The sequence below is a fragment of the Gigantopelta aegis genome, chromosome 4, assembly GCF_016097555.1.
Source record: "Gigantopelta aegis isolate Gae_Host chromosome 4, Gae_host_genome, whole genome shotgun sequence".
Classification (NCBI taxonomy): Eukaryota; Metazoa; Mollusca; class Gastropoda; order Neomphalida; family Peltospiridae; genus Gigantopelta; species Gigantopelta aegis.
The window spans coordinates 96,317,302-96,326,491 of record NC_054702.1 but is presented as its reverse complement, the minus strand read 5'-3'; the positions used below and the strand labels follow the sequence as shown (position 1 = coordinate 96,326,491).

The 9,190-nt window shown below is 41.0% G+C and overlaps 1 long non-coding RNA gene across 1 annotated transcript; it reads left to right on the top strand.

Moving 5' to 3' along the window:
• Positions 1-7,465: 7,465 nt before the first annotated feature.
• Positions 7,466-8,372, top strand: LOC121371491. Its single transcript, XR_005957801.1, has 2 exons — positions 7,466-7,738; positions 8,328-8,372. It is a non-coding gene; the product is annotated as an uncharacterized LOC121371491 (long non-coding RNA).
• The last annotated feature ends 818 nt before the right edge of the window (positions 8,373-9,190 follow it).

Here is a 9,190-nt window from a genome sequence, read left to right as displayed (position 1 = left end):
TTGATTAAGTAGTTTATATTCAGTTCGGAATTTAATATGCAAGTGACAAAAAGTCAATAAATGTAAAACTCACGAAAAAAACGTGTCGGGAAGGGTCAAAATTTAGTGTCGCCAAGTTTATGTCAATGCCGTAACGAATACATATCGATCCAACATCTCCCGGAGTAGCAGGGTAAATGAAGAAAGTCAGTGACTTCATCAAGCCTCTTCATACTGGCGCCATTTGTGAATGTTTCCTGAGACTCGCAGAGGTAAGTTTCTACGGTTTTTGACCGATTTCTTTGATTTGATAGAAGGTTATGCTTATTCATAGTCAATAACGTAACGTACATTATCCTAAGACACACGTTGTTTTTCAAATATTTGTTTTATCAACAGATTCAGAGCGTTGAACAAGTGGTCGAGGTGTCACCAAAATATGCATTACGCCAATATATGTAATACAATGAACACTTCTTGTACATGTTGTCAATGCCGTAACGTCAATACCGTAACGTATGCCGTGTACTGAGGATGTGTTACGGCAGTGACATGCATTTAGAGTGGGCCTATGCTCATTTCAAACAGCAACTTTGATTTTATTTACCTATTTTCTGATGTTCAGACCCAATCGGTCTATTGTGGATGCGTTAGTCCTATATAGTGCTATGCATTTTATTTGCAGGCAATGCCATCTAAGAAGAAAGAGCCCCTCAGTAACAAAGAGAGGCAGAGGCTATGGCGGGCTCGCAAAAGGGCAACCGTGCAGACCCATGCGAGCTATCTAGAAGCAGAGAGGAAACGCCACGCGGAAAGAAAAGCTCTAGGAAAGATAAAAACTATAAAAGATATGACCAGAAAAGAAAAGGAGGCGCAGAGAAAGAAATGGCGGGGAAGCCAGAAAAAACACAGGAGCGCCGACGCTGATGCTGAATTGGAGCGTTTAAACCCCTCCCACGAGTCCCACTGTCGCAGTAGAGCAGCCCCCACCGGTTCAAATAGGAAACCAGCAGCAGGGGTCGGCGAATCAGGGTCGGAAAAAGGTGCGCCGTGATAGGGCCAAAGCCTACAAGACAATAACGAAACTTACGGTGAAGCTGCACCATGCTAACAAACGAGTAAAAAAGGTACAGAAACGGCTTGAGAGAGCGAGGGAAACCGTACAACTAGAGAAGTTTACAGGTTCCCCAAGAAGCAAGGCAAACAGACTATTAAAACTGAGGGACGAAAAGACATTAAGAAAACATTTGACATTCTATTTTACCATTTCTGATGCACTGAAATAAAAATATCATGCTTTAAACTCGCAAAAAGAAAAACGCGTCGTGAAGCGCATTGCCGGTACTAATTTTCTCATTAAATATCGCCTCTTGAAACACGCAGCGACTGCTTTGCGCATCGAACGTAGCGTTCTAAAGTCGACTATGTTAGTGAGAAAACGGAGACGCGATCGTCACAATGATGAAATCATGATGATGTCAGCACTATGCGCCCCGGCAAAAAAGATTCTGTGACAGTGCGGCATGTGGATCATCAGAAGCGCATACTAAACGATAGCATGACAAATCTGCACTTGAAATACTTGTGCGAAAATCCAACAAAAAAAGTCGGTTATGATTTCTTTTGCCGCCAGAGGCCTGGATGGGTATGTCCGCCCCAAATACGCGATCGCGAATCTTGCTTATGCAAAACACACCAAAATCTGCAGCTAATGAGCGACGTCCTATTCCGTAACAATGTCATCACAGTCAGAGACCCAGAGTTGATTCTGGAATCTCTTTGTTGCTCGACTCGAAACAATGAATGCATGTATCGGGAATGCAACGAGTGCAATGAGAAGCGGGTAATCTTCCAACCGTTTGAACAAACCCAATCTGTTCAGTGGGAAGAGTGGAGGGTCATTGAGCATGAGTTTAAAAACAAAACCACTGGGGATGTTGAAACAACGCGGAGGACGGGTAAGGTCAAAATTGACGGCAATATTGGTGAACTGACGGACAGGTTTGAGACAGCGCTAACGCGAAAATTGGCCAGGCACACTTATAATATACGACACCAGTACCGCGAAATCCGGATGAAAAAACTCTGTCTGGCCGAAAATGAAATATTGGTGCACTGTGATTTCAGCGAAAACTACACCCTTAAATACGCAGAAGAGATACAGAGTTGCCATTTTGGGGGTTCGAATCAACAAGCCACCTTACACACTGGAATGTGCTATCTCAAGGGTGAAGAATTCGGCTTTGCAACGGTATCGGGTTGTAGGAGGCACGACCCAGCCGCCATATGGGCTCATTTGAAACCAATACTGAACAAAGTGTTGCAGGAACACCCACATGTTGATACTGCATACTTCCTCTCAGATGGCCCCACAACCCAATACCGTTGCAAAGCAAATTTCTACCTGTTGAGTACATTACCACACGACTGGGGGATGACTGGGGGTGTCAATTGGTCTTTCTTGGAGGCGGGACACGGGAAGGGGGCCGCGGACGGGATTGGGGGTGCCATTAAACGAAAGGCCGATCGCATAGTAGCACAGGGGAAGGACATTCCCGACGTTATCACCCTCGTGGAAGTGCTGATGTCTGAGAATACAAGTATTTACATACATCACATAACTGACGACGACGTCATCAAAGTGGATGACTTCCTTAATGCCGCACTGCCGCTCCGCACACTGCCTGGAACAATGACCTTTCATCAGCTGATTTCTTTGCAGAGAGGGCAGCTTCTTTCCCGTCGATTGAGTTGTTTTTGTCAGGGGCTACACTGTGGGTGTTTTAAGCTAGTGAAGCATGTATTTTTGCAAGGTGAAAACAGAAATCTGCAAACTAGGCCTACTACTGGTGGTGAGTCCATTCCGTCGACTGAACGAATCAACCAGGAGCCCACACCAGCTCAGGTTGGTCCCCTACACTCGAAACATGCAGCTGATGCAAAAGTTGTTTCCTCCTTACAAGCAATTCATGAATTTTCCAATGACTTAGTTGGTAAATTCTGCGTCATACAGTATGATGGAAAACCCTATCCAGGCGTCATAGAAGACGTTGATGACGATTCTCTGAGGATAGATGCCATGAGCCACGTTGGAAGGCACGGAACAAATCGATTTTTTTGGCCGAAAATAAAAGATGACTGTGTGGTACGAGGAGTCTGACATAGTAACTGTAATTCCTGAACCAACACGAATTGAAGGATCGGAAGAACATTTCAAGGTTGACGGGGTCGTATGGGAAGCAGTGACCAAGGCATTAGATGAATGGGTCAGATAGGCTAATCTGGACTGACATGCATGCACGCGTGCGACATCTTATGAGGCATAACTTCAGTGTAGTTTCGAATGCGAAAGTGGTATAAGTATAGCCTACTAAGTGTATAGTTGACCCAGTGTTCACATGGGTTGACTTCGCGGATAGCTTTTTTGCCGCCGGTGGGTTATGATATGGTTTCCTTTGATCGTGGCAGAAATTTTATTCTGGTTGATGTTCGTTATTGTTCCAGTTCATCGATTTAGTGTTAAATGATTTTTTTTCATGTTCGAGTTTTATACATTCAAAGTCTTTATTCTGCATTACCTACTGAGGATTCGGCTTCATGCCGCACACTGATTTCCACGTTCTATGCCTAACCATGATAACCATAGCTCTTAGATACTGGTAAGACCGTCTGTCAAAGATCTCTGATAGAAACATGGAACTTGCGTCAAAAACAGAATCTTCAGTAGGCCGAATAAAAGGTCATAAAATAGTAAAATCCATTATCATATACTAGACTATGTAGGCTACAATGCTAGTCTTGCATTTTGCGTAATAAATGTTATTTTTGTATACATGTATTTAAGTTGTTATTCCTTAGAACTGTCTTTCCTCTAAAAGGCCACTGTTTTGAAGCTATGCCTCCAGATCGTGCGCAACTCAGCTGAGTCCCGGAGTCTAGAATATTATTAATTGTCCGAGGTGTCGGCATTCGATAGTCCTTCGAATCAATGGAAATTCAGCCATGATATTCAGTCTCCAAGGACAGGATCAATGTGGTCAATACCGTAACGCATGTCACTGTCGTAACGTTTAGTAGTCAGCACGAATTTACATTTTATTTCGGCTGAAATCCTATATTTAAGTGTCCGATTTCTCCGATATGCCATTCTTTGTCATGCAATCTAATCGCAAAAGATTGTGTATCCTGTATAAATGTTGCCAGTATTCCAAAATTCATAAATGCTGCCTTAGCTATGGATCAACCTGTACAAATTATAGTCACAGATTGTGGTTTTTAGGAAATTATTTTGATTTCTTGGTAATAAATAAGAAAACATATCTCTAATATGTTAGAAAATTCACCAATTTCGAATATGGTCCGCACCACGTCTAGATGTACTGCAGCTTTGATGATTATTCATGCCTGAAACTATGCGTTACGGCGGTGACATGCTAGGTAAATAGGAATCAGGACCCATATAAAAATGACTGCATATGTCGTGGACTGCGCAAAAACGTGCACTGCTGACACAAGAGTATGTAAGAAGAGTAATAACCGAGTCAGAAAATAATAAAATCTTTCCAAAATATCACTGCTATTTTTTTACCATTTCCAATTGCTAATTGGGTGTTTTATCCCAGAAGCACCCGTTTACTGACTGCTATTATACCTCGCATGGACCATAATATAATAGTGCTACAACAGGGACGCTGGCAGACGTATTCTACAGTGTTCTATACATTGACAGAATAAATAAATTTGTAAAAAAACCTAAAAATCCTAAATAAAAGGGGCACTTCTCAAACTTGAGGGGGGAGACACCTTGGGACTCCCCCCCCCCCCCCGAAATACATTTTTAAAAACCTGTTTTTGGGTGGGTTGGGATATTTTAAGGTCGGGTGGTGATTAGAACCAAAAATCCTATATTTTAATTTTGTTTATTGGTATGTTTATTTTATTGGTAGTTTCATCAAAATATACATCCTTAATATCGCATCGAACATTTTCTCTTCATACATCAAATGTTCTTGTTCGAAATTTAGATGTAAAAATGTCACTGGATAGTATCAAAATTGACAAATGCTTTCTCTTTTGGGTGAATCTCTGACAGCTGACCTAATATTTTCAAAAAATCGTAAACACTCCGTAATTCGACTTCAAAAATCAACAACAGTTTGTATCCAGACAATAAACGTTCCGTAGCATTTCCAATAATTTTATTAATCTAATTTAGTTATAAATACTATATTTCTGTCATAATTGCGGCTTTTGCCGAGTTATGATATATGTATTCTACTTTAGTAATAAATTTTAAACAATTAATAATCAGGAAACTTTATTAAATAATATTAATATGATTTATGCACATTTCCATACGTCCAAATCTGTATAATGTATTCATTTTGAAGAGTATAACATGTGTTTGTTGCTATACTTCAATGTAAATAGAGGCTTTACCTGTGTTTTTGTCGTCTGTTCCATAGCAACAGTCACAGCTGAACTAAAATCAGTAAAATGTAAAAAGCCTGTATCAAAAACAATCAACATGCCATAACAAAAATCGTCAACAATCCATTCTTGCTGTAACCGAGTACCGATACAGTGTAAATAATACTTTTTGGGTTATAAAACTCCAAAAAAGGAAGTGATCACTGTCTGCAAATGGGTAATTTTGCTATTAAGATGCCAAGGGAAAAAACTCACATTCTTGGGTTACAATACTATGCAATATAATGCTTAAAATAGTTTTAAAATTATTGTTTAAAAATGGCTAATTTTGCAATTCAGATGCCAAGAAATGGCCTTTAAAAGCATCCAGTTTTTAATCACATCTCGTGCAGTGCTTAACAACGACCCTGATCATTAGCCCACCCCACTTTAAAAAAAAATGCTCAGACGGGCCTCAAAGCTCATTATAATAATCTTTATGAATGCAGCTAGCGATACAGAAAACCGCAGCTAGTCATTTGGTGTACACATCTGTTCGTACACTGTGATATATACACAAATGCATTTATATACTCTTCAAAAGAAGAAACGCAAAACCACATTGTCGTAACATTTGGAGAATTGATTTAATTATTGAATGGCGAGTCCGATAATTACCAAATGTTGCAGGATTGTTCACAATTCACTCTAGTCCATTGTGAGTAAGTGATAGGACACACCACCAAGGTCAAGGTCATCTGGAGTCAATACCGGGTGTGGCCTCCACATGTGTTGACAACTGCCTGGCACCGCCTGCCCATTGAAGCAACCAGAGTACGGATGACGTCCCGGGGGATGGTGGCCCACTCGGCCTGCAAGGCTGCTGCCAGCTCGGGCAGGGTCTGGGGCTGTGGTTGTCGCTGTCGGAGGCGTCGGTCCAACTCGTCCCATATATGCTCAATTGGGTTCAAATCCGGTGATGTCGATGGCCAAGGAAGGACATTAATGTTGTTGTTCTGTAGGAAAGCCGTTGTGAGACGTGCTGTGTGAGCCCTGGCGTTGTCATATTGGAACACTGCGTTGGCGTTGGCCATAACTGGAACGATGTGTGGCCGGAGGATCTGGTCAATGTAGCCCTGTGCATTCAGGTTGCCCTGCACGTGGACCAGGTCAGTTCTGCCAGTGTGTGAGATGGCTGCCCACACCATGACACTACCCCCGCCGAATCTGTCCACTTCCTGCACGCAGTTTGCCGCATAACGTTCACCACGACGCCTATACACGCGACATCTTCCATCATGACGTCGGAGCAGAAATCGGGACTCGTCACTGAACCACACCTGTCTCCATCGCAGTTGAGGCCATTGTCGATGAATCTGGCACCACTGCAGTCGGAATCGACGGTGTTGTGGTGTTAAGATGACACCTCGAACTGGACGTCTGGCACGAATTCCTACCTCACGTAGGCGGTTCCGTACGGTCTGGTCGGATATCCTGCGCAAACCTGGTATTGCTGCGGCTGTGGAGGTGGCAGTAGTCAATCGTTCCCGAAGGTGGCGTACCCGGATGTAGCGGTCCTGCCCGGGGGTAGTGACCCGTGGTAGACCGGATCTAGGGAGGTCACGTGTTGATCCATGTTGCTGGTAACGGTCCCACAGTCTGGAGATGGTGCTTGGAGACACATGGAATGCCCTGGCAACGGCCGTTCTGGATTCGCCTGCGTCTAGTCGGCCGATGGCATTGTTTCTCTGCGGTTCACTGAGACGTGGCATGTCCTGGATTGTCAACTGTCGGCCAGATACAGAGGCCAGGCAAGCGAACACCCTGCACTTTTATACTGTCGGTGTTCATGTTGCACGTGCAGACAACGCACGTGCAGTGGTGACATGGTTTGCACGTGGCTGCGTTTTTGCGAATATTCACATTTTGGAACTTTATTGTACAGTAGCTGCGTTTTATCGAATGTAACCGTGGGAATGTGTTTGGGACATGCAATGACCTTATATTCACAAAGCATGAACCGGTAGGAAACATAAAATCGGAGTTATAACCCATTTGTACCCTTTTGCGTATCTTTTTTTGAAGAGTATATATGGACGAGTTAACTTTATAAACAGTAATAAAGTAAAGGTGTTGGATATATACTATTAAACGTATAAATATAGATAGAGGCGCAAGTTAATTGTATAAACAGAATTAGTGATTAGTGTTGGATGAGGAGATGTCTAATTGCTGTAGTTTTATTATCCATTTGAGTGGTAGCTTATATTTTACCCATTTATTCACAGGATGAAGCCAACGTACATGTAATAGTGTTATCATCCTATACGGTTCATCGCCCACAGCGAAGGTGTGTAGTAGTAGTAGTATTGTCTATTTCTGTATTACATGCAATTCTTGCAGCGAAGGTGTTTCACGTACGTCTTGACCAACGTACGTGACTTGTTTCACCTGCGCTGTAACAGAGTATTTTATGTATATATATTAAAAAAAATTTAATCGATTGTTCCGGTTTGTATTCTGTAATGGTCTTTATTTTAATGTTTGTCATACAAACCCGAACGTTATTGTTTTATATTGACAGCATTTGAAATGGGGAAGTTGTTTGTTTTGTAATCGAGTGACGTTGGCAATAATGTTGCCAAGTCTTTACTGCTTTTTGTAAAAAAAAATTGTATAACCGCATTTAATTATCTTAAATGCATGTAATTATTTTGATGATTGGTTTTGGCACTAACGTCGCCGAAACGTATATGTATATTTTTGAAGGAAAGTATTATGCCAGTAACTTGGCATAATTATGTGATAATAGTTTAAATGAGTATATATATATATATATATATTGCTATGTAATGACATTTGTAATTTATTTTTATGATTAAGTCGAGGTTGTTAATTATTATTATCAGTGTATTTATCGTTTGTAATTATTTTTACAGAACCACGCGTATGGTGTGATCAAGAGAATAAACCCTCGAACCCTTCCCAGCCTTGTTGCGTTTCTTTTGGGGGAATACTTTCGAGTAGGCTACATCCATTTTCTCTAACAGGATAACTACCTTTGATTCAAGAAGTCACCTCCTTGCACATAAATTGCCATATTAAATCTCGACAAACTCTTATTAGCTTCACCAATTATTAGCTTCACCAATTATTAGCTTGCATAACACTTACTCCATTTACAGTCAGTGACTAGCCACAGTGCATTTCAATGGTCTTTAATATTTCAATTGTAAACCACTGGTTGGAATGGAAAACAGTAAGGCCATACAAAAATGTACACATTTATTGACATTAATACATGTATAAAATAGATATTCATATACAAACTTGGTTCTTTTACTGAAGTACATACAAGGCTATCCTCATTTTGGTAGTGAGTTGGTATCATGTTTATTTTATCTTGTATATAGAACTATATATTCAAAAACAAGGAAAGACAAAATCGTGATTTAAAAAAAAACCATTTTGATGCCGCATTAATTTTATAAGAGGTTACAGCAAACAATATATTTTTAAGGTTGGCAACAGAAAGCAAGCTGTTGATGTCGATTTCTACATTTAAATAATACTTCTCAGAGACACACTATGTAGTTGAAAATACACAGCCAAATATCACACAATTAAATCAAATTAAAGACATGAGCTCCGTGGTCTAGTGGATAAGCTGCTAGACAATCAAGCTGACGGCAAATCCGTCAAAGCTGGCTCACACATTCATTCATCTTTCTCATCTATCACCCTCTGCCTATCATTCTCATTATCTTGATATAAAAAAAAACCTTTTCATTTTCTCCCACAA